Source organism: Lissotriton helveticus, chromosome 5_1 (assembly GCF_964261635.1).
Source record: "Lissotriton helveticus chromosome 5_1, aLisHel1.1, whole genome shotgun sequence".
In the NCBI taxonomy this organism is placed as follows: Eukaryota; Metazoa; Chordata; class Amphibia; order Caudata; family Salamandridae; genus Lissotriton; species Lissotriton helveticus.
In genome coordinates, this window is record NC_136065.1 from 655,822,206 (window position 1) to 655,841,009 (window position 18,804).

Sequence of the window (18,804 nt, forward strand, 5' to 3'; positions counted from 1 at the left end):
CATTACTGGAGGAAAAAGTTACGTGTGCAGGTTACAAAAGCGTACATCGTGAGCAAGAGGAAGCAAACGGAGCATTACAAAAGTGAGCCAAACGGTGCATTACAAGAGGAAAAAGTTATGTGTGCAGGTTACAAAAGCGTAGAAAGTACACATAGAGGTATAGGAGGAAAAAGTGCCGTGTGCAGGTAGCAAGAGGAAGCAAACGGAGCATTAAAAAAGTGAGCCAAACGGTGCATTACAGGAGGAAAAATGTACGTATGCAGGTTACAAAAGCGTAGAAAGTAAACATAGAGGTATAGGAGGAAAAAGTGACGTGTGCAGGTAGCAAGAGGAAGCAAACGGAGCATTAAAAAAGTGAGCCAAACGGTGCATTACAGGAGGAAAAAGTTACGTGTGCAGGTTACAAAAGCGTACAAAGTAAACATAGAGGTATAATACTGCAATATATGGAGGAAGGCTCCGGGGACCCACGGACAACGTCGGGGCGGGCTGGGGCCCTGAAGCCTAATTGCACCCGGACAACGTCGGGACGGGCTGCTAGTTTAGTATAATTAAATTACTTCCCACTCTATTCCCCTATAAACCCACAACCCGCTACAAAACACATTTACCGATTAATCAATTATTATAAATTAATTACCAATTAATTAAAATTAATTACCAACTAATTAAAATCAATTTATAATTCCTACTAATTAATAATTAATTTAGTATAATTAAATTACTTCCCACCCCATTCCCCTATAAACCCGCAACCCGCTACAAAACATAATTATCAATTAATCAATTAATATAATTTAATTACCAATTAATTAAAATTAATTACCAATTAATTAAAATCAATTTATAATTCCTACTAATTAATAATTAATTTAGTATAATTAAATTACTTCCCACCCTATTCCCCTATTAACCCACAACCCGCTACAGTACTAAAATACAAAAATTTATTAAATTACATAAAAATAAATTAAAAACATAATAAACACATAATAATATACAAAACAATAATATAAAAATCGATATTAGTAAGATCGAAATTATTAACATCGATATTTAAAACATCGATATTACTAATATCGATATTAAAATCTATCAATATTACTTACCTTCTATATTATGTCACTTCGATATTTAAACATCGATATTAGTGTATATCGATATTTCAATTTCGATATTTTGGGTGCATACCCATTTAAACCTATAATTACGTTCTTCTTTCAACAAGATATGACCATGATAACATGTACCTAAATTAGCGCAGTAGACATTTTTCAGGGTATGTTTAATTGGACATGAGATTCAAAACCTAGTGTGTCTGAATGCACTTTTCACTATCTTATAGAATTTATTTGGTTCAACTGCATTTCATTGCTGAGCCCAGTTATAAGCATTGTCAGTCTATCAGCATATTGTTCTTCCTGGGTCAATAACTTTTTGGCATGTGAATAATTGGAGGTACTTTTTCAAGAATTGTCCATCTCAAATCTTTTTCTGAATATCTCAATGCTAAGAAGTCATTTTCGTAGTAGCACGCTGGCACCTAACATTACTGCGCTGTTCACAGATTCCAAACTTCATTGTCCTGGAGGTCATCCCAATGTACATCAACCCACATGGGCACCTAATCATGTAGAAAATGTTTGTGGAGTTACAATTTGTAAGGTTGTACTGTTGCGGGGGTTTGGTAGGCCTAGGTCTATTGTTTTAGTTGCTGATGGCAAGTTGCAAACAGAACACTGATCATAAGGGGTTATGTCTGATAGCACATGTTAAATTCCAAATGATGTAAGTTTCTTGTGTCTTCAAATGTTTTTGTCATGTATGTACTAGTTGTTCTCTTTTTCCCCTGTTTCTTCTGAATGAGAACATCAGCAGTTCTAAATTTAGTTCTTTGCATTTAATATGTATCAATGTTCATTAAAAAATCTTTCACTTGGCTTAAATTATTGTTATAGGGAATGATTGTTGGGTTCAGTTTTTCTCAGTGTGTTGGTAAGGGCACTTTATGATTGAACTCTGCTCTTTTCTTAGACCAGGGTGAGACCCAAGAATGAAACATGACACTAATAGAGTGTGTAAGAGTCTAACAAAAAAAAAAACAATCTTTCCTGGTATTTAACCCACCGTGTACTTGATTTGGTCACAGGGATGGATTTTGGGCACAGGATATTCTAGTTTGTTTGGGACAAGATCTTACATTAGTCTGTCAAAATTAGTGAAACTAAAAGTTATTTGTTGTATACATATGTTACAATTATTTTTAGATACATATATATGCATGGGTGAGTTATTTGTATAGCACAAACTCAACCAAAGGCAGAGGAGCCCCATACGGGTTAAAGGCAAGGACTCAGTCAACGAGTGATTGAAGAGGTAGCTGGTTCCTGAGAGGATAGGTGTACTGTCCCTGCTGGGAATGCCATTGGGTGAAGCAAGCAGTGGTTCTCTGGACCTCTGTCTGCTCCTCCCAAGGTAAGCAGTCACCAATCCTAAAAGGGAAGATGTTTTAAAAGGAAAGCTTGCCAATAATGAACAGTTACCTTCCCAACTCAGGGTAGTAACTGATTGGCAATGGACAATTCTCTAAATTGCAGTCTCAAAGCATGGATACTTCCGTTCGAGATTTTAAAAATAGGAGGGGAATGACCTTCCATGCCCCCTTCCTTTTTGTGATTCGGAAAAGGCTTTGGTATGTCAGGTACATCTTGAGGATTTTAGGGGCCCTGTGCCAAACGTATTTTGGGGGGCCCTACTAGGAACAGCTTTGAATTTATGATCCAATTTCAGCTAGTTCATGCCCTCTATGCACAGGCACACTCCTACAATTCTAAATGTTTTTACATCTAATACTCAGGGACAACGACTTGTATTTTCAATGTTGCAACACAGCGGCGACTCACTAATATCACTGCAAATAATCCCTGTGATACCCTCCTATTTCTCATACGTCAGGTCCTGTTTAGATATAAAATAAACTTTTATTATGGATGTTGCGTGAAACACAAACACAACATTTCTCTGCAAAATGCCTGCAATAGACTTTCACACCTCACCTATATTAAAAATAAATTAAAGGGAAATGGTATTTAAAACAATCTGTTTAAGAGGTATTAAAGGTAATTAAGGCAAGACTCTGCAGAACAGAGCTGACTCTATAAGGAGGCCCCCTGAGAGGCTGGGCCCTGGGCCAACGCCCACTTTGCCCATGCCATAAAACGTCTCTGTGGTACGTTGTAAAAATGTGTTTTACAGTCGGAAACTCTGTTTTTTTTTCTAAAGCTAGTTGGCAATTGCAAAACATCGCTTGCAACCTGGGTCCCATAACCCAGTTTTTCAGTTTGTCTCATGGGCTTGAATATTTATCTATCTTGATGTTGTCGTAATGATCGAGAATCGTTGTTTTCTTGATTCTTGGTACCTAATATATTTGCAGTTTTTTTTTTTATATTAACCCCTCACCATGTACACTTTGTATAAATATGATTAGATCTTAGGAAAAAGGCTAATGTAAGACAAGCCTTTTTTCATTGCTAAATTATGTCTTCCTTTTCGGCAAAGCTTTTTTTCTATAAAACCTCATGAAAGTAGCTTAGCTGCAGTTTCTGGGTGGGCACAGTTACTGGTAACCATAGATGTTGATTCTCTCACACGGTCGTAATTGTAATTTGCTACCATAATTTCAATTAATTAATACATTTTTTTCAGGTTTGTGTAGCATAAACAAGGTCCAAAAGCGTTACAACACTTTACAAGAACAAAGCTACAAGACATAATAAGCTGAACACAACAGTCAGGTAGGGGCGCAACTAGACCCGAACTTTGAGGGGGGGCTAAGACTAGCAGCCAGGGCTGGCCCTAACACTGGTCGAGCACAGTGCAACAGTTTTGTTTGGCGCCCCTCTCCCATTTCCCCCTTCTCCATGAATTCCCTCACTACCATTCACCAACAATGCACCTCATCTCTCTATAGCCCCTTACTGACCAACATTTCACTTTTTGGGTCTCGGCTAGAAACGGGCGAAGCGCGTTCTCGTCAGAGAACCATAGTCGTCGGCTCAGCCGACAAGACCCGACGAGGAGTGGAGACAAGAGCTGGCCATGCGAGCAGCATTGTCTATGGCGGAGGCGGATTCCGACGCACGCCTTGGTGTTGGGTCGCGCGCGTGAGCTTGTAACGTAGACAGCTGACGCACGCGACCCAATCCCAAGGCGCGCGTCGGAATGTCGGGCAGGCACGGAGCTCAAAGGCTCATGGCGCAGGGGTTCACGGGGAGGACAGAGGGATTCCGGCAGACTATCTTCCCCCAGCTCTTTTTTTTTCGTGGCGGGCTGCGACATTAATCACCCCTGCGAGTGACTTGAGAATACTAATGTGCTTTTTGAAGTATTTGGGAAAACTTTGTATGGTTTTAATAAAAGGGGTACGAAGTGTTTCTCATCTGGCCTTGTGTGCGTGCCTTGACCTGCGCGCGTGCCTCAGGTACGGGCTCACAATGTAGGACGAAAAACGTGTGGATGACGTGAGGTGGGGTGGGGTACAGACAATAGGTGATCGGTAAAATCCTTATTTGCGTGAAATTGTTGGTGAGTAAAATACTTAAAAAACGATTAGTCTTCGAGGTCTTCACCTCAGGCACGGGGCTGACGCAGTTATTCACACAGCTCTGATGATGCACCTCAGGCAGGGGCTCACAGCTGTTATTATTCACACAGCTCTGATGATACACCTCAGGCACGGGCTGACGCAGTTATTATTCATACTATTGTGAGTTAATTGGTTAGGTGCACAGCCAGAGTTTTTCAAAGTTTTGTGACCAAGTGTTTTATAAAATGGAGAATTCCAAAAAGGTAGGGTGCTGCCTACAGGTAACGTATCCGTCCGTGTTACGTTGTAAATATAATCGTTATCAATTGCATAGATCAACTACGAATGCATCCCTGGTTTAGGGCACTCCAATGGTTCTACTAACAGACTCCTCTTTATGTTATTCGAATGTTATCTTTTATTCACAATTAGCAAAAGTTCATTTGAAGTGTTTCACATTATTTCATCAGCTTTGTATTTAAGCCATACACATTTTTTTGTAAATCCTTCCGTTAATTACTCCAATGCATTTCGGGCATTCTTGCCCTTTATCAAGGCGATCTATAGTAAAAAATTAGATATAGCCAATTACTAAGTAGATAAATGTACAAATGAGAATGCATTGGTGACGTAAGATAATGTGTGTTCTGTGTCAATGACCGTAACTAAGGGTGAATACGGCGTGTCTATGTGAAGTGCTAGTGAAGAAACTGACCGACATATTAAAAAGTGATTTGTGCTTAACGGCGTTCCAAACTTAATGTGACTAAGTCTTGACCGGCATCTTCGTGATAAAATTTCACAGAATATAAACTGTTCGTGGAACAAATCCAACCCGGTGAAATTATGATAATGAGGCAGCCGTAACCGCCAGCTGATGACTAAAGGAAGGGTGCGGTGTGTTTTAAGACGTGCTCGTGAACATTAGTCAACAAGTGTACGGGTAGCATGCGCTTAACGACGTTGGGAAACACTTACATAACAAAATATCACACAGCTCGACCGTGGCTGTAACGACAAAAGTAGGCAAAACGTTGTCAGCCTTCAAGCAATGAAACCTTTTGGGCTCAATGATAGAACTGAATTTAGTTGTTTTCTTTAGCCATCTTATGGTGGATTACTAATGATTATGTTTTTATGCAGTAGCCTGTATTGTATTGTATTTACTTTGGGCATTTACTCTGCATATTCACTGAAGATACATTGGGTAACAGATCGTGCTTGAATAACTTTATTGACAACACGGGTTTTCACATTTGTTGTTTATACATTTTTTCACAACCATGATAGCTGCGAGTTCAGTCCAACTTTTATGTTTAATCTGTCACGTGACACTGTGTTTACTTCATCACTCACGATCACTTTACGGCATCACCACCTTCACGGTCAGAGCGCTAAGCGAGGGAGAACCCACTATACTCGGTAAGTCGGCGTTTGCGGCCGACTAACTATCACTCCACTTAGTTGAACTCACTTGAGTGCTGACAACGTTTTGCCTACTTTTGTTGTTACAGCCACGTTCGAGCTGTGTGATATTTCGTTATGTAAGTGTTTCCCAACGTCGTTAAGCGCATGCTACCCCTACACTTGTTGACTAATGTTCACGAGCACGTCTTAAAACACACCGCACCCTTCCTTTAGTCATCAGCTGGCGGTTACGGCTGCCTCATTATCATCATTTCACCGGGTTGGATTTGTTCCACGAACAGTTTATATTATGTGAAATTTTATCACGAAGATGCCGGTCAAGACTTAGTCACATTAAGTTTGGAACGCCGTTAAGCACAAATCACTTTTTAATATGTTGGTCAGTTTCTTCACTAGCACTTCACATAGACACGCCGTATTCACCCTTAGTTACGGTCATTGACACAGAACAAGCCTGATCTTACGTCACCAGTGCATTCTCATTTGTACATTTATCTACTTAGTAATTGGCTATATCTCATTTTTTACTATAGATCTCCTTGATAAAGGGCAAGAATGCCCGAAATGCATTGGAGTGATAAACAGAAGGATTTACAAAAAGATTTGTATGGCTTGAATAAAAAGCTGATGAAATAATGTGAAACACTTCAAATGCACTTTTGCTAATTGTGAATAAAAGATAACATTCAAATAACATAAAGAGGAGTCTGTTAGTAGAACCAATGGAGTGCCCTAAACCAGGGATGCATTCATAGTTGATGTATGCACTTGATAACGATTATATTTACAATGTAACACGGACGGATACGTTACCTGTAGGCAGCACCCTACCTTTTTGGAATTCTCCATTTTATAAAACACTTGGTCACAAAACTTTGAAAAACTCTGGCTGTGCACCTAACCAATTAACTCACTATAGTACGTTTAACCGCCCCCGGTATAGGGAGCATGCCTCAACATGCAATATGATGAAATTTCTAAATCTACGGAAGCTAGAGCCGACACTCTCGCATTCGGGAACGATGAAACAGAGCGGATATACGCTCTAATAAATGAAGATATAGCCCAAGATATCTCAGGCCGCACAAAAGAACAAAACATTAGACAACTTCTCTATCTCTCCAAACGTCAAGTGAACCAAAAGCTGCATGCGAACACCTTAATAAAATATCACAGAGCCTTAAGAATTCCCCGTGGACTGAGGATAGCGCTGAAACCATCTTTATGTAAAAATTCCAAGATATTCCAAGAGAAATGGAACGCAATACTCAACAAATGTAGTTTGGATTTAATCCTACTCATTATAGAAGAACTATCTAACATACTCAAAGACCTAGAAACAGAGATTCAAGAAATACAAAAAGAACTAGAAGAAACTGAGACACCAGAGGATTGGTCTAACATTCTAGAAGACATAAAAACCCAATTGGATAAACACACCAAAGAGATTAATGGAAGAAATATCCGTAAGTTCAGGAGAGATACCCTGGACCATAAGCTGGGAGAGGTCTACACCTGGGCGGAGGTGTATGCCCAGAGACGAAGGAACAAGCCGTATAGTCAGCAGACTGACACATCGTCATCTGGCAGTGAAACGTCGAGCCGACCACTAAGAAAAACAGGTGCACCCACAACAGAAAAATCAAGAGACGTCAACGATAGACCTAGTACTAGTGAAAACAATGTATCCACTACCGTGCCTTTTTTAGAGTCTGGCCCAAATGACAGAGAAGACCCCGGAGGAGTCAAAGAAAAAGAAAAGGAAAAGGGTCCTCCCACCACATGGAGTACGATCCAGAAAAAAGACAACAAGAAACGCAACAACTAGTAATCCACATCTCAGACACCATTCTAACACCTTACGAAATGAAACTACTAGAAAAAGGGACATCATTTATTCCTACCACAAGAACGAATTTGCTAGAACTGGACGTTAGTACATTCAAATTCACACGAAAGCTACGACGACGTCACTTTTTTGATAACGTAATCACATCTAGTCCTGACAAAAAACCAGATCAACTGATGGGCTTAAGGCCCCCTAGTTCGTTTTTAGCTCCTTGTAGCCACAAGTGCATTGATACATTTGAAACGCTGGTCAAACAAGACCTGATGAAATTGAATTTCAACAAAAAGATAATAAAAAATATCACCCAAAAGGACAAGATACACTAAAAAAGATCGCCAATAATAAAAACATTAAGTGCATTAAAGCAGACAAAAGGGGAGCATTGGTAATTTTAAACACACAAATGTATCAACGGAAGATGATTGAACACATCTCAGATCCAGGAACATACATGCAACTGGACAACAACCCTACAATGCAATACAAAACTACACTTAATGAAATCATAACGAAAGCCCACACAATAGGAACCATCGATGAAAGAACTTTAAAATATTTACTGGTACAACATCCTAAGAGTCCATCGATCCAGATGACACCAAAAATTCACAAATGTATCAAAGACCCCCCATTCAGACCAATAGTATCCACCAGGGGTTCCCTACACGAACCAGTAGGTACATTTCTGGATAGGTACCTTCAGCCACTCGTGAAACAAATGAGAAGTTATGTGAAAGACACCACTGAATTTTTAGTTAAACTATCTGAAGTTAATATATTGGAAGAAGGCAAGTTGATCTTGGGCACAGCTGACGTGAAAGCGTTATACACATCCATCCCCCACGGCGGAGGGATTGACGCTATTGAAAAGGCCGTCATGAACAGTGACATTGACACACCAATGCAGCAATTCTTAATGGAACTGATGATGTTCATGCTTTATCATAGTTATTTTGAACATGATAAAGTTTGGTATATGCAACTATCTGGAATGTCCATGGGCAACTGCGCAGCGCCTTCATATGCGAATATTTACATGAAGGAATTTGAGGAAACAAACATTTACGACAAATCTACCTGGTCCAACAATCTCAAACTATATGTCAGATATATCGACAATGTATTTTTCATATGGAAGGGCACGGAAGAAAGTCTATTACAAGCATTGACTGAATTAAACACTCGAGATGAGCGAATACAACTCACTTGGCAGACGAGCGAACAAAAGATTACATTCCTAGATGTACTTATCTCAAGAACCCCTACTGGTTTTGAAACTGATCTTTTCCGTAAACCGACGGACCGTAACAACACACTTCACTTTGCTAGCTTCCACCAAGGTTCCCTAAAACGGTATCTACCATACTCTCAGATGCTTCATGCGAAACGCATAGCATCCAACATTGAAGTGGGGAAAACACGCATCAAAGAGATGGGCAAAAGATTCATAGAAAGAGGTTACCCTCAAGACATCATAACAGAAGCAGAAAATCGAGTACCCCTAATTTCAAGAGAAAACACATTGAAAAAAACAGCTCAAATGAAAGATAACAGAATAGTACTGGTGTCGAAATTCTCTACGCTAAGTAACACATACAAAAAAATAATCATGAAACACTGGCCTATACTAACGGTGGAACCAGAATTCAAAAACTCATTTACACCCCCCCCGATCTTCGCATATACACGCAATAACAACATCAAGGAGATTTTGTCTAAAGAACAACCCAAACGTGGAGAGTCAAAAGGGACACGCCCATGTCTGAATTGCAATAGCTGCAATAATGTAATTAAAGGTAACACCATCGCTCACCCTATGAAGGGCCATACCATCAAACTTAACGTCAACGCCACATGTGAGTCATCAAATCTTATATACCTTTTAAAGTGCCCATGTGGGAAAATTTACATTGGAAAAATTGAAATAAAAATAAAAATCCAATTAAATGAACATAAATCGAACATTCGAACCAGGAATGAGAAATCCAGCATTGCAGCACACTTTTTGGAACACAAGCATAACATTGCGCAATTGAAATATTTAGTTCTTGAAACAATTGAGAAATGCGAGGGTAAAGACAATAACAAGATTCTATTACAACGTGAGATATCATGGATATACCGCCTTCAAGCAATGAAACCTTTTGGGCTCAATGATAGAACTGAATTTAGTTGTTTTCTTTAGCCACCTTATGGTGGATTACTAATGATTATGTTTTTCTGCAGTGGCCTGTATTGTACTGTATTTACTTTGGGTATTTACTCTGCATATTCACTGAAGATACATTAGGTAACAGATCGTGCTTGAATAACTTTATTGACAACACGGGTTTTCACATTTGTTGTTTACACATTTTTTCACAACCATGATAGCTGCGAGTTCAGTCCAACTTTTATGTGTAATCTGTCACGTAACACCGTGTTTACTTCATCACTCACGATCACTTTACGGCATCACCACCTTCACGGTCAGACAGCTAAGCGAGGGAGAACCCACTACACTCGGTAAGTCGGCGTTTGCGGCCGCCTAACTATCACTCCACTTAGTTGAACTCACTCGAGTGCTGACAACGTTTTGCCTACTTTTGCCGTTACAGCCACGTTCGAGCTGTGTGATATTTCGTTATGTAAGTGTTTCTCAACGTCGTTAAGCGCATGCTACCCCTACACTTGTTGACTAATGTTCAAGAGCACGTCTTAAAACACACCGCACCCTTCCTTTAGTCATGAGCTGGCGGTTACGGCTGCCTCGTTATCATCATTTCACCGGGTTGGATTTGTTCCACGAACAGTTTATATTATGTGAAATTTTATCACGAAGATGCCGGTCAAGACTTAGTCACATTAAGTTTGCAACGCCGTTAAGCACAAATAACTTTTTAATATGTCGGTCAGTTTCTTCACTAGCACTTCACATAGACACGCCGTGTTCACCCTTAGTTACGGTCATTGACACAGAACAAGCATGATTTTACGTCACCAGTGCATTCTCATTTGTACATTTATTTACTTAGTAATTGGCTATATCTCATTTTTTACTATAGATCTCCTTGATAAAGGGCAAGAATGCCCGAAATGCATTGGAGTAATTAACGGAAGGATTTACAAAAATATTTGTATGGCTTAAATACAAAGCTGATGAAATATTGTGAAACACTTCAAATGAACGTTTGCTAATTGTGAATAAAAGATAACATTCGAATAACATAAAGAGGAGTCTGTTAGTAGAACCAATGGAGTGCCCTAAACCAGGGATGCATTCATAGTTGATGTATGCACTTGATAACGATTAGCAGTTATTATTCACACAGCTCTGATGATGCACCTCAGGCAGGGGGTCACAGCTGTTATTATTCACACAGCTCTGATGATGCACCTCAGGCACGGGGCTGACGCAGTTACTATTCACACAGCTCTGATGATGCACCTCAGACACGGACTGACGCAGTTATTATTCACACAGCTCTGATGATGCACCTCAGGCAGGGGCTCACAGCTGCTATTATTCACACAGCTCTGATGATGCACCTCAGGCACGGATCCGACGCAGTTAATATTCACACAGCTCTGATGATGCACCTCAGGCATGGGCTGACGCAGTTATTATTCACACAGCTCTGATGATGCACCTCAGGCATGGGCTGACGCAGTTATTATTCACATTTCTCTGATGATGCACCTCAGGCAGGTGCTCACAGCTGTTATTATTCACACAACTCTGATGATGCACCTCAGGCACGGGGCTGACGCAGTTATTATTCACACAGCTCTGATGATGCACCTCAGGCACGGGCTCACAGCTGTTATTATTCACACAGCTCTGATGATGCACCTCAGGTACGGGCTCACAGCTGTTATTATTCACACAGCTCTGATGATGCACCTCGGGCAAGGGCTCACAGCTGTTATTATTCACACAGCTCTGATGCGCTCTCTAATACTCTTTACAAATAACTCTCTCCTACTCACTCAACTACTTACTCTGTGTGTGTGTGCTAATGTAATAGGTCTCGCATATGCAAGCGATTAAGCTATTGGCAATGTAAATGACAATGCCATTTATTTATGATTTAAAAAAAAAATCATGAGCAATGCCAATAGCGCTCTTTTAATGCTGCCGAGACCATTGCATTGTAAATGCTTGTTTAAAGGGCTACCCGTAGTTTACTCACAATCAGTTCTGTGATCTGCTTGGTGCACATTCTTTGTAGCAGGCACATTAGCCCTCTGCGCTGTGTGGGTGACTGGAGTGCCCCATGTGAGTGTGCGGTGAACGATGCAACAGTGTGAGAGAAGGGTGAGAGGAGTGACTGCAGGGTGAGTGAGGTGACCATATGAATTTGGGTGCGGATGTAAGTGCAGAGTGGGACGAATGAATGTATGGTTAGTGATGGGCTTGTTTGAGTGAGATTGCAGAGTATGCAGTGACGGGGACAGGTGAGTGAAGTGTCACATGAGCATGGGTGAGTAGTGTGCTCATGTGACTGCAGGGTGTGGGACAGGGTGAACAGTGCAAGAGCATTATGAGTGCAGAGTTATCACTGTGAGTGCAGAGTGAGCAGTGTGCTCATGTGACCGCAGGGTGAGTGGAAGGAGAACTGTGTGAGTTCATGGCAAGTGACAGTGGGTGGTGTGAGTGCATGGTGATCAGTGTGAATTCATTGTGACCACTGTGAGTGCAGGGTGAGTGTGAAAGTGAAGGGCGAGAATGAGGAGTGAGCTGTCTGAATGCAGGGTGCAGTCTCAGAGACTTGAAGTAACTCAGCATGTTACTGAGGGCTGGCGTAGGGTTTCAGATATAAATTAAACTATAGCTTTTATGGCATTATTCAGGGTCTAGAGATCGAGGGTGGAGGAAATAAATATTATGCCCATCCTGCAACAAATTTTCAGTCTTGTGATTATGGTTGCCAACTCATCATATTGATGTCCCAGACGGTACAAAAACAAGCAGTCACCTAAAGCCTTTTTTCAGCACTTATCCACGCTTACTTGGAACAGCAAAATAAATAGAAAGCATTTTTAATTGTGTTCCAGGACTGCCTGAATGATACATGACTGATAATTAAAGGGAACGAAGATTGAAAAGTCACATTACAAATGAATACATATTATTATATTTACAACCCTATTTAGTGTCAAGACAAGACCTTTGCAGGCTCTTTAAACAACAAATGGCTGGCATTTTTCTTTTGGTAATCCTACTTTATATTCCTTTTCATGAAATGCATTCCCACACTAAGGCAGTAAAAAGTAAAATCCAAATGCAAGGACTAGGCAGAGTGGGGGCCCAGGGGGTACTGGAACCAGAAAACAAACAGCCTCTGTAATCAATTTACAAAGGTATGTAAATATGCAAATGGTCTTTAAAGAGCAAAGGGTGTGTCAGAGATAAGACTCCAGACACTGCACAGCCGGGCCCACAGCAGCTCGAGCTGCCGCAGCAGTCTGGTCTGAGATACACACGGAGGGGGGGCTGAAGCCCTTTCAGCCCAATGGGCGTTGGGTGCCTGCAGACAGGATAATAGCCAGTTTGATACAGAGGGAATATAACATATGATATGCGCAGTGCATAGAGCAGAAATGTGAGACATCATTGAAATAACCACCCAAGAGAGGCCAGGGGTTATAATCTAAAGAAAAGTGGGGTATAAAAGGTAGTAGCAGGAATAGTGAGTGGGTGTGTACTGAGAAAATAATTTGGCTGGCTAACTGGTAGTGTCTTTGGGCAAAAGAAAGTTCATTTTTTTCAAGAACATAGCCAGTGAGTAAGTGGTACATGGAGAGGGTGGGAGAGAATTTCACACTACCTAAAGAGAACTGTGGCATTGTGTGTTCTTTTTTTAAAGTTAGATGCTCAAAAATATGTGTTTTGTACGACCTTATGGGTATCACATACACTCTTGTAGATTGCTCTTGCTCTATACAGTGCCACTGCAACATTATTAGCACTGGAGTATTATGGTAAGAATTTTTTGGATCCCGTGATAAAACATGCTGATGCATCTATTACTGCTTTCAGGTGAGCAAGATGCACTCTAGGAAGTTTAGTCAAAAGTGATTTACCATTGTCGATTCATGAAATCACAAATGCTTGAACTAGCACCTTAATGTGTTATTCTAGAATAATATGATGGGTGTGCACAGTAGCCTCAATTGATAGTACACCCATAGCCACAATGTATGCCTGAAGTTTATGCCACTTAATGAAAATGAAGCTAGGAACCTGGCATTGTCAATTATGAGAGGTTTATAATCTAGAGCCCCACAGTATTCAATTCATGATTGGACTGCTAGCACCAAATGTGATTAAAATATAATGCGAAAATATCTTTATTTTTTTAAGGGAGTAAGGGCATTATTTAAAGTATGGCGAACAGGATACTCTGTCAAAAATGTGGTAGGTGCATTTGCAATACGGTGGCCGGATATCAGACACTTGTGGACAGTGTATTCCATTCACCAATAAGGCCCTAAGTTTCAAGTGGTGCAACAAATTCCAATCTTGAACAGTTTACACAGCTTGTCCATGAAGGTAACCATTTTAGGGATGTCAAACCTTAAAATGGACCGCCCTGACAGAGGATTCCATAGTTCCTAATTAGGACACTAAGAGGCCTATACGGAATCTATATATTGATGTGGTAAGATTCCAGAATTATTTATAGGACACTGAAAGGACAGCACTGAACTTTGAGAAGTGCAGCAATTGTGCTGGAGAAGCAATGGTTAGTGCGGATCTCTTAAGACTAGTTGGTCAGAAAGGATTGAAGACATTTGAGAATTACACAGTCAATGCCCTTTCATTCATTAAGAATCCTAGTAATCATAGTATTGAATACAGCAGTTAGATCAAATATGGTAAGAACACAAGAACTGCCAGAATCAAGAATGCAAAGTTCATCATCAACTACCTATAGCAAGAGGTTCACCCATACAGTAACCTGACTAAAACTCCTCAAAAAGGATGTTAGTATGATATGTTGTATAAATTGAATAGTCACATGACTTTTAATAAGATATACCAGCTGAAAGCTTTCTCAAAAGAGGGGTAACAACTAATTTTGAGGCGGTCTGGCAACACACCCTGTAATAAAGGGAGGTGCACTTATTCAAACCAGTAATGTAAAAGGTGGCAGCACATGTCTTTGTAATACTCCCAGGGAGAGGGTCCTCAAAACTATTTGAGGGTTTGACTTTGGTAATTATATTCAATAGATCAACTTGAGACCCAGGGGCAGATTACGATGTCAGTCAGAATCCTCCAACCGCTAGTCAGAAGCTATCCGACCCCGCTAGGAGGCTTTCTGACCGGCACCTTCGGTTTGCGGTCTGACCGCCAAATTGCAATGTCGGAGCATAAACCAGACGATCATTCCGATGCGGTTCTGACCGGCTCTCTGAGTCTTCTGGCCGGTTGGCCCAGCACTGTAATCCCCTATGAATGGCATTTCCACAGTTGGGATTACGATGTTGGTTTCCCACAGCATGTCAATGCTGGCCTTTCCGACACGTAAAGGCTGCCGGAAAGCAAACTTGGGGGCCCCTAGCAGGGCCCCCTTGCCTCTGCGGCCCACGGTTGGTAGCTGAGGGGATAGCTAGGGTGCCCCCTGTAAATCCCTGCAATGTGTTGCAAACACCATGGGGTGCCTGCTACAGGGTGCAGGATTTTATACACACCCCTAGTCTCTATAGGAGCCTGTATTACAGCCGGTTTATGGCCATAACACAAGCTCCCATAGACAAATGGGAGTATGCGACGGAACAGTGTTCAGTTGCATCTAATCAGGCAGTCGGAACCGCCGACTAAGGCAACTCCGACCAACATCGTAATAAGCAATATGTCAAAAACCAACTATTTCATTACAGTTCAAAGTTCAACTCCTATGTTAGTCAGGAAGGAAGTGCAGTGATAGTTTTGTTCTATTCTGTAATTTTGCAATCTACCAGCTGTCCCTTGATAGGCTATTGTGTCTCTAATGGACGTAGATAAACAGTTCAGCTTTTGGAGAGAACTAAGAACTCTTAGAGAAAAGCCATGTTTTAAGTGCCCTGCAGAATGAGATGCGGTTCTCCAGTATGCAAAGTGAGGGGGTATAGAGTGAGGCTGAGCCATGTTCCAGTGTTTGCCAGCCAAGACTGAAAATTATGTTTTTCCTGCTTGGAAGAGATGAATTCCAGGCTAAGTAAGGTGGCTTCAGGACACAGATCTAAGAGTTTGGGTGGGATGTATTTGTGAAATTATGAGTGTAGCTACTGCAGGCTTAGATTATAGTGGACTCCATAAACAAATCAGAGAGATCTGAAAAGAATCAGCTTATGTTTAGGCAGCCAGTGAAATGATATCATGTAAGAGGATAGATGTGCATGCCAAGGATTCTGGAAATCAAATGTACGGTGCCAGGATGGATTCTCTGCAATGATGCCAAAAACTAGGTAGAAATTTCTAAGATTAATGAGTTGTAATAGTCTAGCTCCAATAAATGTAATGCTGGTATCACCACTTGTTTAGAAGCGAAAGGTTGGATTGGATGAATTGTCTGCAAAAAGGGAGATGTTGGAAGCAGGATGAAGAGAGTTTACTCACTTGTTTGAACGAGGGAAGATTTTTGACAACAAAGAATCCGGGGTTGTGGACTACAGATGTTGACTCGGAGTGCCAAGCTTGCTGGGCCACTAATCAGATTACCAATGACACGACTATTTTGCAACCACGATGACTTCAGTGTTGCTTGTGTTCATTTTAAGCAGATTGTTGTTCATCCATGACACACCCTCAATTAAATACTTCTAAAAATGTAAACCGACAACAGTGTTAGCAAGTTTTTGCATGTTGGCTGCTTAAGTCCTTATGGAAAGACTTAATAAGCTTTGTGAGTGGATGAAATTAAATATTGAATAGTGTCGGGCTCAGTGCTAAATCTTAAAGTGCAACAAAAAGTAAGTTTGCTTAGTCCCGATTGAAAAGAAGGAAAAACAAACTGCTTGAAATTAATCTTGGAGAAAGGAAGCGATCCAGGTCAGAGCCTTTTCTCAGATCCCCACTCGGTTAAGGTGAGCAGGTTGCAGATTAGGGTCTGTAGTGTTCTGATTAGGTTGGCCTTCTAGTCTTTATTAGAATGTACCTATCCACTGTGTTCTACATCCTTTGCCAACTGTATTCCTATTTAGAATGCTGTTTAAAAATGTTAACTGAATTGATGATCTTGCTGGCTGTGTGAGCTGCTGCGCAGCACTTGTTCAATAAATAATCTTAATTACAATCCGCCTACGATTGAATTACTACAAAAAACCTGGCGACGATTCCTGGACAAGTGTCTGCCTTCCACGCGTGCATCTATTGGGTAAATACGGCGTTTCTGAATTTCGACCATACATCAAGATCAGACGACGAAGAGCGTCCAAAAGAACCAAACCGCCACTCGAGAATACGTCGAGAGGCAAGTGGATGACAGAATCGGTTCACCGCTCTCAACAGACGACAAAGAGCGCCCAAAAGAACCAAACTGCCACTCGAGAATACGTCGAGAGGCAAGCGGGAGAGGGAATCGGTTCACTGCTCTTACCTCGCCGAGCCAAAGAATACAAGATAAAGGTACTGTACCTTTTTGATAGTCTTCACATGTGAAGCGGCAGCAGTCTCTTATCAGCCTTTTCTGTCGCGTCAGTTGCGCTCCAAGCGTATCTCGGCTACGCAAGTTACGCATTATAATACGCCCAGCCACTGGAGCAAGTGTATGTTTCTACGCAACTGGCGTAGGCAAAGTCCAGAAACGTCACTGGAACGCAAGGCCCTCACGTTGAAATGCGACGTTAGAGGCCATTTTGGGATCATCTCCGTTTTTTTTCTCGAAGAATTTATTGACACAGTGCTAACGTACAACGGAAGTTAGCGACTTGCAAAGCTCAAAAGTAAGAGTTTTATTGCAGAAGTATCACGCAGAACTGTGCCACGATTTATAACTTACAGTAAGTGAACGTTCACAAGGTGAGTGCAGTTGCCTCAAAAAAAAATTGACCACGAAGCACAGAAACAAGGCTTTAAAATTTTTTTTTTCTTCACAAAACGAAGAAACAAGTGTGTTCTATCCCAGTAAAGGTAATTGATTGAGTCAGTGTCGACAGTATACGTCAACTTTGGTTTCCTCCTACGTTCATCCTACTAATTGACTGTGTATCTATCCACCGCTTTTCATCGCCCATATAAACATGAGCTTACAAGCTGTTTCTCCCCCTCCACCTTTTCTTGATCTTCCGGGTGAACGTCCTATCACCTGGAAAAAATGGTTTGACGCTTTCACCACGTACTTAGGGGCGGTTGGTGCGTCCAGATACAGGTGCGTCCAGATACAGGGCAGAAAGGAAAAAATACCTAACCTACCTACAGTTTAGGATTTGAAGGACGTTCAATTTTCAAGCATTTGCCTCCCTTGGTACAGTCTCCTGGAGAAGAAGATTTGGATGAGTACAGCCAAACAGTGAAACTGCTTGAACTGCGTTTTGACATCAAACCTAGTATAGTTGTAGTAAGACACAAGTTTTTCAAGTCAGAACAAAAACAAGGGGAAAAGGTGGAGGATTTTATTTCTACACTTAGAGTATTGAGTGCAGAGTGCGAGTTCGAAAATTTTAGGGACCAAATGATAAGAGACCAGTATATTTGCAAATGTTTGGATAAAAATATTCAACAGAAGTTACTCTCACTTGATAATCCCTCTCTAGAGGAGACTGTGCGAGTAGCAAAAAGCATCGAATTCTCTAAAGTTTCTGTTAAGGAATTAGATATAAGATCTTCCTCTTCCAGTGTTAAAAATGAAACTGTGGTCAGTGTTGTAAAGGTTGTTGACAATAAGATGGGGACAGTAAGTCGTGCTGACAACAAATTTTTCAAACAAACGAACATATGTTTTAAATGTGGGAATTTTCCTCATTCGAAGTC